This window comes from Sapajus apella, unplaced genomic scaffold, assembly GCF_009761245.1.
Source record: "Sapajus apella isolate SASKATOON/1434 unplaced genomic scaffold, GSC_monkey_1.0 scaffold90, whole genome shotgun sequence".
Lineage (NCBI taxonomy): Eukaryota > Metazoa > Chordata > Mammalia > Primates > Cebidae > Sapajus > Sapajus apella.
Window position 1 is genome coordinate 4,247,088 of NW_022437030.1, and position 19,137 is coordinate 4,266,224.

The 19,137-nt window shown below is 46.5% G+C and overlaps 1 long non-coding RNA gene across 1 annotated transcript in view; it reads left to right on the plus strand.

The window, feature by feature from the left end:
* LOC116534924 overlaps positions 1–18,909 on the plus strand; it is a 65,492-nt gene extending 46,583 nt beyond the window's left edge. Inside the window, exons 2-4 of the long non-coding RNA XR_004261947.1 lie at positions 14,041–14,243; positions 15,959–16,058; positions 18,423–18,909. This is a non-coding gene — a long non-coding RNA (uncharacterized LOC116534924). The remainder of the gene's footprint in view (positions 1–14,040; positions 14,244–15,958; positions 16,059–18,422) is intronic.
* Positions 18,910–19,137: the final 228 nt, after the last annotated feature.

The following is a 19,137-nucleotide window of genomic DNA, read 5'->3' on the forward strand; positions in this document are numbered from 1 at the left end:
CCATAATTCAGATAATCTGGGTTCCTGCCTCTACTTCTCCATCTACCAGCTGGGTGACCTTGGGTAAATCGCCTGGGATCTGTCAGTATCCTCTTATATTAAATGGGAACAAGGACTATACCCCGAGGTTGGCATCTCATCAGGGATGTGAATAAGCATGAGCTGTCATGTACTGGGCAACCAGGAGGAGATGCTGATATTCATGTTGTGCTAATTATAACCGTTAGTACTAGGGACTCCCGCCTCCAACCTAGGACGGCTCTGGAACTGCCCCTTTTTCTCCCCCCCCCCATCCACACCCCTCCCCAATCCATGCTCTGAGCTGCTGCTGTGCGGGACCTTGCCTCCCAGTTAATGGGGGTATTGTCCCCACCCTGCAGGAACAAGGAGAGCTCAGCTGGCCTTAGTCACAGGTCAATTGCTTCATACAAATCTGCAGGGATCCACGGATGCTGTGACAAGGGGCGGGCGCGGGAGGGCCTGCCCAGCCAGGATGTGAATTGTCCTGAGAATCAAATTACTAGGAACCCCAGAGCTCACCATCTCTGAAGGAAAGCAGGTGCCTCCTGAGAGCAGGGCTTCTCTACCTTGGGGCACTATGAACATTCTGGGGGGCGTAAGTGTTTACTGTGGGAGGCCCTGTTCATCATAGGAGGGTTAGCAGCCTCCCTGGCCTCAACTCACTATATGACAGTAGCACCCCTGCCACCTACACTGTGTGACAACCAACAATGTCTCCAGACATTGCCAAATGCCCCCTGGGTCAGGGACGAGGGGGCAAAAGCAGCCCCAGTTGGGATCCACTGCTTTAGAGAATGAAGCTGAATGGGACAAATCCCATGGAACGGCCAGGAAGTGCACCTGGGTAAGGCTGGAGGAGGGTATGAGAAAGGGGAGGGCTTAGGCCCTGAGCAGAAAGCATCCTAGTGCTGGGTAGTGATGAGGACCCCAAGTAATGCTAAGTGGCAGGCACTGTGGATGCAGAAGGTTGGAGCATGCCTGCGTGGGAGGTGGTGCTCCTGGGGGAGGTGAGAAGTAAGCTGGCCCCAGGAAGGGGGACCAGGGGTGCAGGGCACAGAATACCCCAGGTGATGGAGACAGCCTGAGTAAAGGCCCTGGGACATGAAGTGAGCATGAGACCGTATGAAGAAGGCTGGGCAAAGGCTGGGATCTCTTAGGGCAGGGAATGGAAATAATACTAATGGCAATAAACTGTGATCTTGATTTTTGAGTACTGACCATGTGCCACATTCTGTTCTGAGCAGGTTTCTTGTGTCACCTCATTTAGTCCTCAAAACCTCTACATGGTAGATTTGATTACTATTCTCATCTGGCAGGTGAGGACACCACAGCTTCAGATGTTTTGGGGTTCACCAGGGCCACATAGCCTATAAAAGCAGGTTCACACTTCAAAGCCAGGCTATTGACCCTCTGGCCTCACTCTCTGCCCTCAGAACCTCACCCTGCTGGGTGGGTTTGGGAGGGTGAACACAGCAGCCTTCCCCTAATTCCCTGAAGGTGAGACCAGGGCTAATTCACCGCGTGAATGAATGAACACATGAATAAGTGAATGCACTAATAGAGGAAGGCTCTTGTCTGCTGTGTGTCCTGCTCCTCAGGCAGAAATCACCTTCCCATCCTACTCCTGGCCCACCCAGCACCTCCAGCTCTCTCCCTGGGTACTCTCACTTTGGAAACATTCACAGGGCACTTTCTGCTTGGATCGTGCTCTGGCATGAGTGCCCTATGAAGTGTGGGTGTTCTTTGGTCCCCTGGCTAGGGCATGTAGAAAGAAGAGAGGGAGAGAAACAGCTGGACACCAGGAAGAACTTCTAAGTGATGTAAACAGCAGAGCAGCCACTGAGAGTGCTCACTGCTTGTGTTCATCTGCTAGGGCTGCCATAACAAAATGCCACAGCCTGGGTGGCTTAGGACAGAACTGCATGTTCTCAGAGTCCATGTTCTCAGAGTCTGAGACAAAGGATTCAACAGGGACGGTTTCCTCTGAGGCTTCTTTCCTAGGCTTGCAGATGGCTGTCTTCTCACTGTGACCTCACATGGTTGTCCCTCTGGCTGAGTGTCTGTGTCCTAATCTCCTTTTCTTCTATGGGCACTCATCAGATTGGATTAGGCCCACCCCAATGACCTCATTTAGCCTGAATTGCCTCTTTAAAAGCCTTATCTCCAAATACAGCCACATTCTGAGATCCTGGAGGTTATAATATATGGAGTATGGGGGTACAATTCGGTTCATAATGTCAGTCTATTTCACAGGGGCCCTGAACAAGTGCCGGATGCTTGTGAGGCTCAGAACTTGGAGTGTGCAGCCAGGGAGGGCTCTGCCAGCTTTCCCACCTCCCTCCTGACCTCCTCTGCCCCTTGCTGGACCCAGCCCGTTGGCTTCAGGATGGGCCCCATGGGACACGCTTTTGTCGGAACCTGGGGAAAGGGTGCACTGACAACGGTGCTGGGAGCATAGAGGCCTCCCAGTCCCCTTTCCGAGAAGCATGTCTATTTTCTCCTGATTTATTCAGTGCCGCCGTGCGTGTGTGGCCTCTCAGGTGCAGAGTGATTTCAGCTAACATGAGCCATGCCTGCACCTACCTCTCCTGGAGATTTCAGCCTGATGCTTCCTTTGGGTCTCCAGGGAACTTTCTGATTCAAATTTCATTTGATGTAGATTCTGAAAGTGCCTTGCGAGGGCCCCAGCCTGCCATACTCATTATACTCAGAAGCCCAGAACTAGCAGCAGTGGGGGCACCCTGGAAGCCCCAGGGGTCTCATTTGGTGACAGATGCAACCACAGGCCTCTGCCATGGAACAAGCTTCCGATTATAAGCCACTGGGAACGTTCACTCAGGGCCTTTTCAGGCAGAGCTGCACATCTGGCATTATCTTGAATCTGTACCTCTGGGGGCGCCATCTGTCCTCAGTTTCCCTAGCTGCAAAATGGAAAACAATACTTATGTCTCAGGGAAGAACAGAGAAAATTCAGTGTGTTTTCCAAATTTCAGTGTGTTTCCTGCACCCTCATGAGTTTTACTGTGACCACATGCCACCTGTACCATTATGTTTATTTTATTTTGGAGGATCTCATTCTGTTTCCCAGGCTGGAGAACCATGGTGCTATCCATAGCTCACTGCATCCTCAAACTCCTGGGCTCAAGGGATCCTCTCACCTTAGCCTCTAGTACTGCAGGTGCACCCTACCACGCCTAGCTGACTTCTTTATTTATGTAGAGATGGGTCTTGCTATGTTGCCTAGGCTGGTCTGGAACTCCTGGCCTCAAGCCATCCTCCCACTTGGTCTCCCATACTGTTGGGATTATAGACATAAGCCACCATGCTTGCCTTCATTACTTAATTAATATTTCCTTAAATGAATTCATGTTGAAAGGCTTCAACTGATCAATTTCAAAAGGAAAATTTTATATTATTGGCATCAGAGGAAAATTGATATCCCTTATCACACACATGCAAAGCGATAAGAAAAACAAAGAAAATGCTGCCATAACTGTTCATCTGTGTACCAGCTAAACTCATGATGAAGAGCCGTGTTGTACCTCCTGCGCTTTTTGAAGCACATGACTGTAAAAGACACCTAGGGTCTGGCACATAGTAAGTACTCAGTGAATGATCACTGCTATGAAGAAAATGAGGCCAACATGGTGTCTGCCCTTGGGGACGTTTCTCAGAAGTTGGTCGAGGGGAGCAATTTTGCTCCAAGAAACTGCCATATTTATTTGTCTCTGATAATTAGAGCTGCACGATTTATCATGGTGGTATGTTGCAAAAATGGCAACAACCTTCACTCTTCCCAACAAGAAGTGAAGTCCATTTCCTGCCCCTATAATCCGGATTGGCTTTGTAACTTGCTTCAGCCAATGGAATGTAGCCGGAGTGCTGGCGTGCCAGTTCTAAGCCTAGAGGAAGAGGCTTCCCAAGGGGCCTGAAGCCTTCTGCTTTCTCGGGCCCCTGCCATCACCATATGAACAAGCCTGGGCTGGCCTGCTGCTGGATGAGAGGCCATGTAGAATCCAGTCAAGATGTCCCAGTCAAGGCCATCTCAGAGCACCCAGCACCCAGCGACCTGCCATTGGACTCTAGATGCACTGCACGAGCCCAACCAAGGTCAGCCAGCCCTGGCTGAGACTAGCAGAACTGTGCAGCCCAGCCTGAGATTTGTGAGGCGTGACAAATGGTGTTTTAAGCTTCTCGGTGTTGGGAGGCTTGTTAGGCGGGAACAGCTGGCCTTCCCACTTTGCCTTGTTTGCTGGGATGGTGCTCACTCATAGCAGTTCCATTTTTTCTGTAATTCAGTTTATCTGTTTCCTCTTCTTAATTGCCTCCTGTTCCTTTTTCACTCCTTTGTGTGTGTTTTTGAAAGACACCTCAAGTATCTTTGGGAAGGAGCTGATTATATATAATGAATTGAAAATCGAGCTGAGAGTGGCCTGAGTGTTCCTGCCATTCTTGAGGCTAACCTGTGGGAACACAAGGAGGCATGGAAGATGGAGAGTGGTGCTCTTGGTGAAAAGGGGATCCTTTCTCTGCAGTGCCCACTTTGCTCACCTCTGCTCATCGCGGGAGCTAGGACTCAGATGCAGGTGTTCTGACTCCGGGTCTCAGGCTTGCTCCATAACGCCACCTGCTGGTGATGGCAGTCAGTGGGGTGGGTTGGACTGGGGGAGGCAGGGTGGGAGTTTGCTCCTGGTGTTGCCACTGGGCTCTTTCTCTTTGCTGGGCACAGGTAGGGACCCAAATCAAGACTCGAATTTCCTGATCTTTGAAGTTGTCCACTTCCTCCCCGACCTCCATGGTAACTTGGAACCACACCATGGAGTTATCCCTGGGTTCCCTCCCTTAGAAGTTCCACATCCAACCCCTCAGCAAGTCTCAGCAGCACTCTCACCACCTCATCTGCTCTGTTCCCATTTCTCTGGGATGGCTGAGTGTTTCCTAAGGAGTGTCTGCTGCTTCACGCTTGCCCCCTGGAGTGGCATCTAAAAGGTGCAGGTCAGATGAATCTTCCTTCTGCCCCAAACCCTCCCAGGGCTCCCAGCTTAGCCAAGGAAAAATGCAAGTCCCTGATCATATCCTGCAAAACCCCACATCTGGGAACTCAGGCATATCAGGCCTGGTCCCCTTTTAGTCTTCATTTTAAATTAACAAATACATTGACCTGCCCCTGATTACACTATGTTGAAATGAAATTCACAGACAATGTCACCTACCTATAGACTCAATTTAAATAAATCCATATAAGCCACATAATGCCCTAATTGTATTCTAGAGGAGAATTAAAAGAATTATAATTATATAATTATAATTATAATTAATTATAATAGAATTATAATTAATTATAATACTAATTTATAATAAAATAATAGTCATCTCAGTATGTAAATATTCCAGCCCGACTCTTCTGTAAAACACAGTGAAGGTGTCAAAGCCCCCTCTGTAGGTAGATTTTCCAAGAATGGGACTTGACAAATACAGTTTGGTGCCCACTCAGCGATTCACACTCCATGAAGGGCATGGTTTTCACTAACGGGGTCTCCAGAAAGGTGATCAACTCCTGATAAAGCCCCCAGGAAAATAGAGCATAACCTCCCCTTGATCCACACACAAGCAGCAGCCCCAGAAAGCGCACTGTTTAATGAAATGGAGCAAAATGTGAACACAAGATTCCAGGCTCCTAATTCTATCTAGGATTTTTTTAGCTGCCTTGATGTATGGTGGATAATTCTTTGTGTGAGGGGTTGTCCACACATCACAAGAGGTCTGGCATGTGGACCACTAGCCAGTAAATGCCATTAACACCCCCAATCTTTGTGACGACCAAAAACAGGCCTGCAGATTTATAACCTCCCCACCACTCACCTGTCATCTGGCTGTCCTGGGTTCCACCCTGACTTCTTTCCTGCTATATTCCTCCTCACCTACTGCATTCCAGCCGTACTGGCCTCCTGACCTATAAGTTTATCTGGGAGAAGAATGTTCTAGGCCGAAGGAATATTCAGTGTGAATGTCCTGGGATGGAAATGTTCCTGTCTTGGTTCAAGAGCAGTAATGAGGACACAGTGGCTTTAGCAGTGTGAGTGAAGGGTAGAGAAGTCAGAGATAAAATTAGAGGCAGCAGGGCCCAGAATGAGGGACCTGTGAGGTCATTAAAGAGGCTGACATTTTAAATGCAAATTGATGGCTTATTTTGTAATGTCAGGAGGTTTTTGCAAAACTGAGCCTGCATTCCTACATTGCAACCATTGGTGAGGCTTGTTCCCTGTGGGAGAGGCGTCTCCTCTTCAATTTGCCACAAGCCCCACTCGTCCCTATTGCCTCATACATCCACCTGCCTTGCTCATGTACACTACCTGTCTGCCCCATAGAGATCTGAGGTTACAAACTTTCCCCACAGAGGAGAGGGTGTAGGGAAAGATAGTGGATATGGGTGTGGAGGAAGAAGGGAATTTTCCCCCTTCCCTCCTCTGGGGAGCAGAAGCCCAGGCTTCTCTGGGAAGGGACTCTGGGAGACTGTGGGTGAGGTCTCCTTTCTGCCACTGCCTTGTATGCTCCACTCCCAGGCCACCTGCTGAGAAAGCATCTCAGCAGGGGAGGCCGAGGCAAGGGCACCCGTGGGGACGTCTCGAGGAAATAGTGAAAATATTTTCCCAGGGAAAGCCAACACTGCCATTTGTTTTAGTTGCTTAAATTATATGTGTTATTTATTTTTTAAGTGGTCTGTCATTATTGGTGAATGGGGAAGCCACCCGGCCTCACAATGCAACCAAAATTTTAGATATTGCTATGTAGTTATTAACGAATGAGCTTTTCAATTTTGGAAAATGTGCTGTGCGCGAAGCCCCAGAGGCTGGGTTTCTTGTTATTGGGTAATTACAGCCCACGAGCAAGGAGTGGCCTGGGTCTTCAGCAGCAGGCAGGGTGGGACTTTTCAGGCTCTCTGCATGGTGGCTCATCATCCATTCGTATATTTATTCAAAGATGCCTATTGGGTGCTTACTGTGTGTGAGGTGCTGCACCAGATACTGAGAGCAATGATATTAACATAAAGAATAAAGCCACCACTTTCGCAGTGCTTACTGTGTGCCAGGCACTGTTCTGTACCTACATTAACTCATTTCATTATCCCAACAGCCCAGCAGGTAACATTGTTTCCATTTTACAGATGTGGAAACTGAGGCACAGAGAGAGAGAGAGAGGAACAAGAGACACAGGCTTCCTGTGTGCATAAATTTCCATGCAATGGAGAAAAATCCAGCAGAATTATATGACAGAGAGGGCGGTCAGGGAAGGCCTCCCTGGGGAGGTGGTGGGGAGAAGGAGCCAACTATGAAGAGATGTTAGTGCTACCGGCGGCAAATCCCTGCGGGTCTGTAGAACCTCACTTCTTGCCTCCTCAGAGGAAACAATCCCACCAAGAAGATGTAAGACAGAAAAGACCAAGGGAGGTTTTTAGAGCAGGAATGAAAGTTTATTAAAAAGCTTTAGAGTAGAAACAGAAGGGAGGCAAGCAGGCACCCTTGGAAGAGGGCCAAGGGGACAGTTTGAAAGACAAGTGGCCTGTTTGACCTTTCCCTTGGGGTCTTGTCTGTTGGCATGCGTCTGGGGTTGGGCGTCGCTTCTCCCCTGATTCTTCCCTTGGGGTGGGCTGTCTGCATGCTCAGGGGCCTGCCAGTGCTTGGGAGGGGAGCATGAGCAGTGTGTTTACTGAAGTTTACCTGTGCTCACTTGAGACGTTCTTCCCTTACCAGTCAAATGTCCCTGGAAGGTCACAGACCAAACAAACAAATTGACACGTTGCTCTTAGTGCGTATGCTTGAGTCCACCCGCCTAACTCCTGAGATCTTATCAGGAAGCTGCTGATCGCCAGTTTCAGGTGTTTTCAGCTATTGGGAGACTGCCTTTCTCTGGTGTTGGCTGCCACGAATTATTACTTAACAGAAACAGGATGAAGGAAGCTGGGGCCGAGAAAATGTTGCTGTAGAAATCTGACTGCACTCAGAGCCTGGGGCTTTCTGATGGGCTTGTGATGGTCTCGGGTTGGGGGGCCTCAGCTGCCAAGCAGGAGGCCAGGGTCAGGGGATGCCTGGGGTTAGGGATCTCTCAGGGTGCAAAGAGGACACTCAGGTACTTGAGTTGACCCTCATGTGTGGGTGGCTGGACAAGGAGGTGCTGAAGCGTCAGGCAGGATTTCTCAATGCAGAGTTGAGGGGCACCTCCTCCATTGTCCACTTCCACCCTCTCCACTTAGGAATTCTGTGTGTGTGTGTGTGTGTGTGTGTGTGTGTGTGTGTGTTTTAACATATACAGATTTCTGGGCTTCACCAGATCCTTCTAATGCTAAACATTTGCACGTGGAGCCCAGAAATCTGCCCGTGTGACTGGTGACCTAGAGGATTCTGGAGCATGGAGAAATTTCAGAACTGCATAGTCAAGAATTCCCAATGAGAGGCTGGCTATCTGGAAGGGTAGAGATCATATCCCCTCCCTGTTCTGAGGCTTCTGTTTAAAGGGCAGTCCAGAGGAGAATGGCTGGGGGAGGAGGCTCTTTACTTCATGGCCCGTGAGCCACAGTTAATGGCATTTTCAGTCTGGAGATGAGAAGCTGGGTGGGGCACTGGGAGCTTAAGCCCCGGACACAACTGTCTCACTGGAGGGGGTTGACTTCTGAAGTAGAACCCTAAATGTAGAACCAGGACTGAGGGGCACAAGTTCCAGGAAGAAGATTTTAATTTAATTTACTGAAAGATTTTGTAATGGCCAGAGCTGTCCAAAAGCTGGAAATGTGGACTCTAGGGTCAGGCACACCAGATCGAGTCTTTGCTCAACCACTTCTTGGTTATCTGACCAAGGGACTTAACTTCCCGTTGCTTGAGTTTTCTCACCAATACAATGGGGATGAACACAGCAGCCACTCAAAAGGGTGAAATGAGTGAACACACGGACAGTGCCTAGAACACTATACACAGTAAGTGCTCAATGAACATCATCTGTAGTCATCAGCACATTCTTATTAGTGGCATAGAAGGACTTGCCTTTACAGGCAGAGCAACCTCTTGTGAGGATGGAAGCAGACTCTAATGTTCCCTGTTGCTGATTCTACGGGCACCTGGAAGACCCTTCGCCCTAAAATGATGTTTCCAACTGTCTGCTATTGCCGCAGGCTAAAATGGCAATGACTTTTGCCTCCTAGCACTGGGGTCTCTCTGGGGTGCTCTAGGGAACTGGGAGAATGAACAGATCCAGCCTGGCCACAAAAGGCTCTCTCACTATCAGATGCCATTAGCCAATGGCGTGTCCTTCCTCATCACCCTGACCTCACACAGTCACCAGAATTCTTATGCCTTTGAGAAAGGGTGTGCCATGCAGGTCAGTAGTGTGACTTATACTGGATCAAAGTCTCTCTCTGGGAAGCTGGGCCTGGGACTTTGCTCACTCCCAGCGAGCATTTCAGCCTTCACTCTGAGACCAGGTTCTGTCTGCTGAGAGCCTGTGGAGGCTGAGATGGCTAGGTGGGTTGTGATGATTGATGGTGATGATGATGGTAAAGATGAAAAATAAGAAAAAAGTCATAAAGCTGGCAACCATTGCTATTGTTCTTTCTCACTCCACTGAGCTCTCACAATGTGTCAGACACAGCATTCAGGGACACTTTCCCATTCATTATCCCAGCTAATCCTTGCAGCAACCTTTATGAGGTAGTGCTGTCATCGTTACTGGGTGGGGTGGTTACTTAGCAGCATATTTAAGAGAGAACTGAGGCTCATGGAGCTGAAGCTCCATGTTCAAGGCTACCAGGCAAGCAGAAGGTGGAGCCAGATTAGAGCCTAGTTCTGGGTATCCATGCTTTTAACCACTGAGCCATGCTGTCTGAATGCAGCCACCCCAGTAGCCCAATGGGCCAATAAGGCTGGCTTGTTGAGAAAGGGGCACTGGTGTGGGGCATCCCCTTGGTGTCAATGGGATGAGTTTGAGAGAGGAGACCCTTGAGGACTGAGGAGTATAAAAGACAAGACTTTTAGCAGAAGCTCCCTCTAAGTAGAGGCTTCCTTCATCACCCTGCTCAGACAGCACTCCATCCTTGGCATTTTACACTCCCTTGGTATTGCAAGACGAGGCAGTGATAACCACTTGATTTCCACTGAAATCACTTGTTTTCTCCTCCTTCCCAACTGGGCTCTCCCCTGAGACCCAGGTGTTAATGAAATCAAACAAACGAAAATGGGTAAATTATTGCAAAGCTATGAACACCTCCGCAGGGCCACGCCTCACTAGTTTCCAATACCATCTCATTCCGGAGGCTGCCGGAGGAGCCGAAGCAATTTTGTCCCATGGGCGAGGTGGTGGAAGGAAGGGACAAAAGAGACAAGATATTGCAATCAGGAGGTCGCTGACCCAGGCTTTTGTATAATTATAGAATTTCATTTCAGGCCAACTGGATGGACGGCTGAGCTTGTTGGCAAATTAGTGGTGAAAAATAAAGCAATTTTTTGCGTCCGTGAAAGAGTTACCACTCCAATGGAATGTCAGGGCCCCAGAGTCGGGGAGGAAGGGATAGACGGAGAAGAGGGTCCCAGGTTGGAAGCAGCTAATCATTTGAACTCACAAGGCAGAGATGTTTGAGTTGGGGATCTGGGTGAACGTGCCCCCTGTCGCCCTAAGAGGACAATCCCAGCTACCTTTGGGGTATGTCTTCAGTACAGAAGGTGCTGAGACAGGAATCCGGCCTGAATTGCGCTTTTCCTGGAATGATTCTCCGAGAATCAGGTGCGATTTTTCTTTTTTCTAAGTAGTGTCCAGACCAGTCTGGGCTATAACCCTGGCTTTGCCTTGACATGATCAAGGAAAACCTCTTAGTCTTTCTGAACCTCAGTTTTAATGATTTTGTTAAGATGGAGAGCTGGAACATTCACCTCATGAGATTAGCCCAGTTGATCATAGATGAGAAAGTACTTTACACCTTAAAATGAAGTACCGTTTTGCTTGATATATTCGTTCCAAGCTTTTATTATGAACATTGCTTTTCACTTTTAGCAAATAGATTTTGCCTCTTGTCCTTATCACCGATTACCTTTATTGTTATTATTGCTATATCTGCCCTTGCATCTACTCTCTATTTTGTTGACACTTTTCTTTAGGTTGTCTTACTTTTAAAGTTTTCTCTTAAATATCCCTTCTAGCTTTATGTTAAGCCAAAATGTACATAAACATACTGGTTTTTGTTTGTTTGTTTTTCTGAGACAGTTTCGCTCTTGTTGCCCAGGCTGGAGTGCAATGGCGTGGTCTCGGCTCACTTGCAGCCTCCGCCTCCGGGGTTGAAGTCATTCTCCTGCCTCAGCTTCCTGAGTAGCTGGGATTACAGATGCCCACCACCATGCCTGGCTAATTTTTTGTGTTTTTATTAGAAACACTGTTTCACCCTCTTGGCTAGGCTGATCTCAAACTCCTGACCTCAAATGATCCACCCGCCTCGGCCTCCCAAAGTGCTGGGATTACAGATGTGAGCCACCATGCCCAATCCACTGTCTGGATTATTAATGGCCCTGTTTCAGATCAAAAGTGCCCAAGGATTGGAAGGAGGACAAGACTTGCCTGAAGACATACAGTCAGGCAGTGGTAGAGCCAGGACTCGAACTCAGAATCCTGTGACCCCACCAAAGTGCTGCATCCTCTCCATGAGTGGACCAGATCACAGAGGCTGGGAAGTAGTGTCATTACTCTCCTCCTCTTCCTATAATTAACAGTTAGAAGGTGAGAGAAACCAAAGCTGAACTAGGTACCCACAAGGGTTTACATTAGCCTTAGTCCATTCAGGGATTTCCACTCATATCACACAGAGCTTTCCTGTGCTGGTGAGCCAGCCCAAGTGAACCTTGAGAAGTGATGTTGTTCTTGATGTTTCAGGGGAATTCAAGAGGGAAACTGTGATGCCTTTGAATTTTTGGACAAGGGCGGGTGGAAACTGCAGCTGGGTTTATATGTAGGCTCTCCAGTGGGGTCATGTGTGGACATCTAGGGATAAGTGGGGGTAGGAAGATCACCTGCCATTAGCCCATTGATGACTGGATCACAGATAGATACTTCTGGGAGGCTTCAAAATTATTAGAGGCATAAGAGCATTCCCAGGAAGAGACTAAAGAGCACCTCTGCTCTCTAGAAACTGGGAGCAGAGGGAAATAACAGGATGGTTAGAGAATAGTATGAGATGGCATGTGAGAAAGTAATGGATGTTACAAGGTCCTCGGTGCAACTGGCATTGTGAGGAGGGAGAGACTGGGACTTTAGGGTAACTTGGGATGGCTCCCTGCAGGAGGTGAGACTTTATCAGGGACTTGGGAAGAGAGGACATTAGCCAGAACTTTTAGCTACAAAGATCAGAAAGTGCATCTTGCTCGGTTAAAGCAAAGTTTTAAGAAAAAAAAAAAGCACAAAAAAGCCATTTGTTTTGTTTTGTTTTGTTTGTGGCTCATATAGCCAAAACACTCAGGGTAAAGCCTATGAACCCAGCTGCTACAGAAGTATGGTCCATGCTGTGGCTATGTGTTCATTTCTTAGCTCTGCTGCCTTCTGGTTGGGGGCACTTATTTAGCAGCTCTCTACATGGGGCTGTAAAGATGTGCCTGACAGCTCTCGTTCTCAAGGTCCTTGTACCCTGTGTCTCAAAGTGTACCTGCAGGATTTTAATACACGGAGGTGACTGCATGATGACACAAGAAGTCAATGGCATTGAAAGATCTTGATTACTGAACAGCTCATGAGAGAAGGGGCATGCCACACCACAAGAGGCCAGAGAGAAGCATCAGCGTTGGTCAGGAGGCAGAGAAAGTGAGGGGAAAGACTTTGCCAGAGTCTTTAGTGAGGTTTCCTTGGGCAAGGCAAGGCATTGGGTGTGGGTGTTTCGGGTAGTTAGTTTAAAATTGGCTATTCTGAATAATTCTGGCAGGCTTTGGGGCACAAGGGCAGGAGAAATACTGCCTTGAGGTGTGAGAGTTGAATAAAGGAGGTGTTTGGGGGTATGGACTCAGGGCTGGTTAGTTTGCATATGAAAGGTGTGTACACAGGTGAGTTTTTTATTATCTTTAGGAATCAGCTAGTCCTGGGAAAGGCAGTTTCTCCCCAGTTAAAGAGGTCACAAATGCCAGAGCATCAATAATACAGAAAGTAAGCAAATATTATTAATACAATTGGCCCAATGAGTGGATGCCCAATAGATGAATACAGACTGTAAGAAAACACAGGACATCCTGCGAGTATCTTTTTCTTCCTAGCTTTGATGCGGTGGAGTCCTGTGATTGGTTGGGCCTGAGCGATGCGCCTGTCCTGGGAAGGCCAGGCCCACCCCACTGGGAACACAGGAACACACTATTGCAATGGTTGGAGGGATGATGATGATGCTTAGCTGAAAACCCTATGTCTGGGGAAGAGAGAGGATTCTGCCATGGTGGGCTGAGGACAGGGGCGTTTCAGACACAGGAGGAGGAGCAGGAGAGAAATGTTAGCCATTTATGAATCAGTCTTCATACACTACTGCCTTCAAACTGGCTTGCCTGCTCCTTCCCTTAATATTTCAGATGGATGGATTAGCTTTCCTGTTAGCTTCTGTAATTGATTCATTTTCAGGTATTAAAATGTCCAGCACAGTTTCTATCAAATCCAGTCTTGCAGCCTACTCCAGTCTTCCTCCCTCCTTTTGTCTCAGCCTGACTTCAGCTGGAACCCTGGAGGAGGGGAGGCTGGGGAGCTGGGACTGTCTGGCATGCTCCTCCCTCCTTGCCCTCTTATCTGCTATTGTGGGTGTTCTGTCCCCTGTGTGTCAGCCCTGAGGTGACAGGACAGGTGTCATCCTGGATGGGCTGTTACAAGGCATCAGTTCCATCAGGGAGTGGCATCTTGTGTTGGTTTTCATGCGGCATCATGGTTTTCTCAGGAAGGATCTCTGTGTGACACTATTTCTGGGTGTGGGTTGCCTGTTCTCTGGCTGACCTTCTGGGACCTTCCTCCTTCTCCCTTTTCTTGCAGGATATGCTACAACTAGCAGACATGAAGCCATCAAGGCATCTTGAGCCTGGCTACCTCCCATGGCCTGTATTTGGTCCACAGGAAACTCACTCAGTCTTGCTACAGCAAGACTGAGGTGGTATAGGGTGCCTGTTGCTGCCTCTCTCCTCACCTTGCCACAGAAGGCTGTCCCAGTCTGACCCCCGCTTCCAGAGTTTCTCCAGGTAAGAAAAGGGTGTGAATCTCTGTACATGTAAGCTGTGGCAGGCATGCACCTCTCCTTGCTGTCATATTCCATGGGGTGAAAGTCACTGTTAGCACCTGTGACTTTCTTCCTGTGGGCTCTGCACAATGTACCAGGGGAACTGACAAGTCTAGGAATAGGAGTCTGTGGATAAATACCCCAGCTTCTTTGCCTTTACTTGGGACAAGGTGTGTGCATGATAGTCATCAATGGGTTTGAGCCCCAGTTGCCCACAGTGGTCCCTGCTTGTTAATGTGCTCTGTATTGGCTTCCTTTCCATCCCTCTCTCATTTTCCCACTTCCCTTTCCGTACTTCTCAATATTCTTGGGAGGCTGGTGCCCTTCTCACCAGTGCATCCTGATGTTATTGGTGAATAACACGCCCTTTTCTTACCTGGAGAAACTCTGGAAGCGGGGGTCAGGCTGGGGCAGCCTTCTGTGGCAAGGTGAAGAGAGAGGCAGCAGCAGGCACCCTATACCACCTCAATTTGCTGTAGCAGGACTGGGTGAGTTTCCTGTGGACCAAATACAGGCCATCAGAGGTAGCCAGGTTCAAGATGTCTTGATGGCATCATGTCTGCTAGTTGTAGCATATCCTGCATATTTCTACTTTGAGAAATATGAAATATTTCTCAAACTGCTTGTACTTGAGTCTTTAGCACAGAGTCTGATTCCAGGTAGAACCCAGCCTACGACCACGTGTCCATAAACTCCCAAGTACACACTCTCAGGATGGTTCTTATCTCATGCTATCACAGTTGAGGGTGGAATGGGGCTCACAGACTCCACAGCTCAGCAAGCCACCAGCCATGGGTGTCAGGCTGGTCTCTCGAGCAACCAACCTCGCTAGCAACCTCCCATGCTTGATGGCTGGTGTGCCTTCCATGCCTCATCCCTCTCCTTCCCTCCTCCTGAATCACAGTGCTCTCTGCCCAGGCTGACAACTCTCAAAGCTGACATCTTCTTTCCCCATATCTCTCTCAAACATTTGCTCTTCTTCTTATGTAGATTGGAGTGGGTAATGGGGATGCTCTTAGGTCTTAGTGGGTAATCCATTAGGCCACCTCTTAAAAAGTCCGATGGGTGTGTCCTGCAGCTCCTCTATAGAATACCGGGCACTTATCACTTATCTTGTGATGAACTTAGCTCAGAGACTTAGTCAGAGAGAAAAATCCCATTCATCAGCTTGCTTCAAAATATAGTTGATGCACATACACCTACCCTGAGACCTCCACAGTTCCACTGTTTCATATGTACCCAACAGAAATGTGCTCATATGTTCACCAACAACACATACAAGAATGCTTGTAACAGTGCTATTGGTGATATCACAAAACCGGGAAAAATCAATGTCCATAAACAGTAAAAGAGATTATTATATTGTGATATAATCATACAGTGGGTTACTACTCAGCAATGAGAATGTATGAAACATTTGCATATTATATTTACATGATACTTACATATCATATAAAAACATGGATAAAACTCACAAGCTTGGTTGAGGCAAAGAAGCCAGAGACCAAGGCATACATACTGCATGATTCCACCTATAAAGATCTCAAAGTCAGAAAAAATTTACCTGTGATGTAAAAGTCAGGCTTAAGCTTATCTTTAGAAGGGGGGCATTGACTGGAAAGTACCATGAGGTAGGCTTCTGGATTGGTGATCAAAATGTTCCATTTTGCCTCTAAGGACATGTTCCATTTCTTGACCTGGTGGTGGATGTCTGGGTATGTTCACTTCATGAAAATTGCATCCATCAAGACACTCAGGATTTGTGCACCTTTATTAGGTATGGAATACTTCAATTTTTATATGAATATATTAATAACAGGCCAGTATAAACCTGCTCGGTGCATGCTAAGCCTGACAAGAGGAGAAAGAGTTCTCATTCTGAGAGAGTTGCATGAATGGGCAAGTATGTACTGTCAGGAGGCAAGAGAGTACCTCTAGGGTAGGATTTTGGGAGTGTTTGATCAAAAGGTCCAGAACATATAACTGAACAAATAAGAATTCATTGAATTGACATCACTTTCTTGGAAGGTAAGATTTAGTACCCTTGCAAAAGTCTGAGGAGATGGGACAAACTCCCTGCTAAGGAAGCTTCTAGAAGCCTAGAATCCTAGGCTTTCTCTAGAAACCTAGAGAAAGCAATGGTCCATAATGAGATGAAGTAGAAATAGCTGAGTTTCCCTGGTAGAAGGAAAAAACCTGAGGGAAAGGGACATGTAGTACATGAAGCCAGAAGACCCACAGAGGATATGTTCCATTGAAGGACCCAGAGGACACACCATTCACCAATAACATCAGGAATACACTGGTGAGAAGGGCACCAGCCTCCCAAGAAACTCATTGCTCCCTCTACACTGGAGATTCATGCCGCTGATCAGAGAGGCAGATGCAGAACTGGACCATTAGGAAGATGATGACTTCCTAATGAATCAGAAGTCAGAGAATTGCAATTATCACAAAGACTGGCAAGATCAGAAGGGCTGTGATGGTGGCTTGACCTACAGGGAACTGAGAGGATGGATAACAGAGCCTGGTGTCCTTAGAGGAAAATATTCAGTTGGCCAACAAGGCTGCTGCCTAACTTTTACAAGCAGAAGGCAAATATGGAGTAACAGAGGTGGAGAACTGCTTTTAGCCAAGAGGGAGTAGCCAGTTTCAGATTTGCTCTTGTTCCTGAAATAACCAAAAATACACAAATATGTGAAACATTAGATTTCAAGACACTAAAATTTAGGCAATGAAGAAGAGTAACCCTTCAGAAATTGGAATCAAATGAGGGGAGCCCTATAAGTGCTCCATCTTATTACCCTGAGAGAATTTCCAGGTTATGGCACAGAAAGAGGAAACTCAGGCAGACTCTTGAGTTTAGAAGGCAGAGTTGAAAGTTGGGAGAGAAAAAGGCAGAGTTTGTAGGATAGTACACCAGAGAAGAGAATGCTGCACAGGAGGATAACTCTAGAGAACTACAGAAGGACTCCCTCAAGTATTCAGAAAAGAGCTGATAAGTACCTACATGTGAGGAAACTTACCAGGGCCAGAGATAGAACCATCAAAAAGAATAGCACTCCATACTCACACAGGGCTGGAAATAGTGCTTGTTTCCGTTAGCCACGAGGGAAAACCTCAAGATTCCTTAGGCATTGTGTCGCATACACAGAAGGGTCTTGACTCAGTTGTATGGAAATAATTCACTGTAGACTGGACGTTGTTCTGCTTCTGCGTAACAAATCTTAAAAGCGAGGCCTCAAAGTATCAAACTGTTTCTGAGTAACTGACCTGTATCCAAAACAAAGCTCAATAATATTTTTAGGAATTAAAAAATCCAACATACAGCAAAGTAAAACCCACAATGCTTGGCATTCAACAAAAAATTACTAGGCATAAAAAAAGTGCTAAAAAATATCTCCCATAATAAGGAGAAAAATCAGATAAATAAAATTGAACAAAACTGACACAGAAGTTAGAATCAGCAGACATTAATTAATATTTAATAGTATTGTATATATCTTAAAAGTTAAGTAGTGATATGCAATAGAAAAAATGATCCAAATTGAACTTCTAGGTCTCATAGTACAATATGTGAGATAAAAAATATATTGCATAAGATCAGTGTTATATTAGATACTGCAGAAGAAAAGATTAGTGACTTGAAGACATAGCAGTAGAATCTATCTGAGCTGAAACACACACAAAAAAGACAACAGGAACAAAAACAAACAGAGCATCAGTGAACTGTGGGACAATTTCATGTGACCAATATGTAAAGTACTCAAAGGAGAGAATAGAGAAGAGTTGATAAAAATTTTAAGAAATGTTGTCTGAAATATTTCCCAAATTTGATAAAAACTATAAACCCATGGATTCAAGAAATTCAACAAAATTGAAGCAGAAGAAATATGAGGAAATCCATAACAAAACACATTGTAATTAAACTACTCAAAACTGGTTATAAAAAGAAAGTCTAAAAAGCATCCAAAGGGGAGGAAAAAAAGTCATAGTATACACAGATAAATATAATGGTTACAAAAGATTTCTTGTTGGAAATAATGCAAGTAGGAAGATAGTGGAGCAGTATTTTTTAAAAAAACAAAAGAAAAAACATATCAACTTAGAATTCTATACCCAGAAAAATTATCTTTCAAAGGAAGGAGAAGTGGCCTGAGTTGAGAATGTATAAAGATTCCTGGACAGAAGCTAATGGCCTGGCTGACTGGTCAGAGTCCTGGGAGGAAAAAGATAAAAGGATTGGAGACAAGATGGTCTGAAGCTGAGACATGTGTATGGACATATGGACATTGGTGTAAACTCTGAAGATTTTTTATCACATATTAACTCTGACCAGAAGCTATCTACCACAGAAGAGTCACTGAATAACTAAGAAGACAAAACGACTTAGCCAGTTGATTTTAACAAACCTTCATCATTGGCCATCCCAGAACTGGCAGAATGGACAAATGAATAGCCATGATTGTAGAGACAAAGGATAGTATGGGTCCAATCATGAATTTCCACTAAGGAAAGACAATTTAGCTACTTCTGCCATTGAATACCTAACTTGCCAGCACCATGGACCAATACTGAGCCTCTAGATCTGGTGCTATTCCTCAAGGAGACCACTGAGCCACTTGGTAGCAAGTTGACTACATTGGGACCCTTCTATTCTAGAAGAACCAGTGGTTAAAACTTAGCAGGATAGATACCTATTACAGGTATAGTTCTGCCTTTCTACCTGCAGAGTCTCAGCTAGCACAACTATTCAGGGATTTATAGAATTTTTGATTCACAGACTTGGAATCCCACAGAATGTAGCATCTGTCTAGGAAACCCATTTTATAGTGAAGGAGGTGTAAAATTGAGTC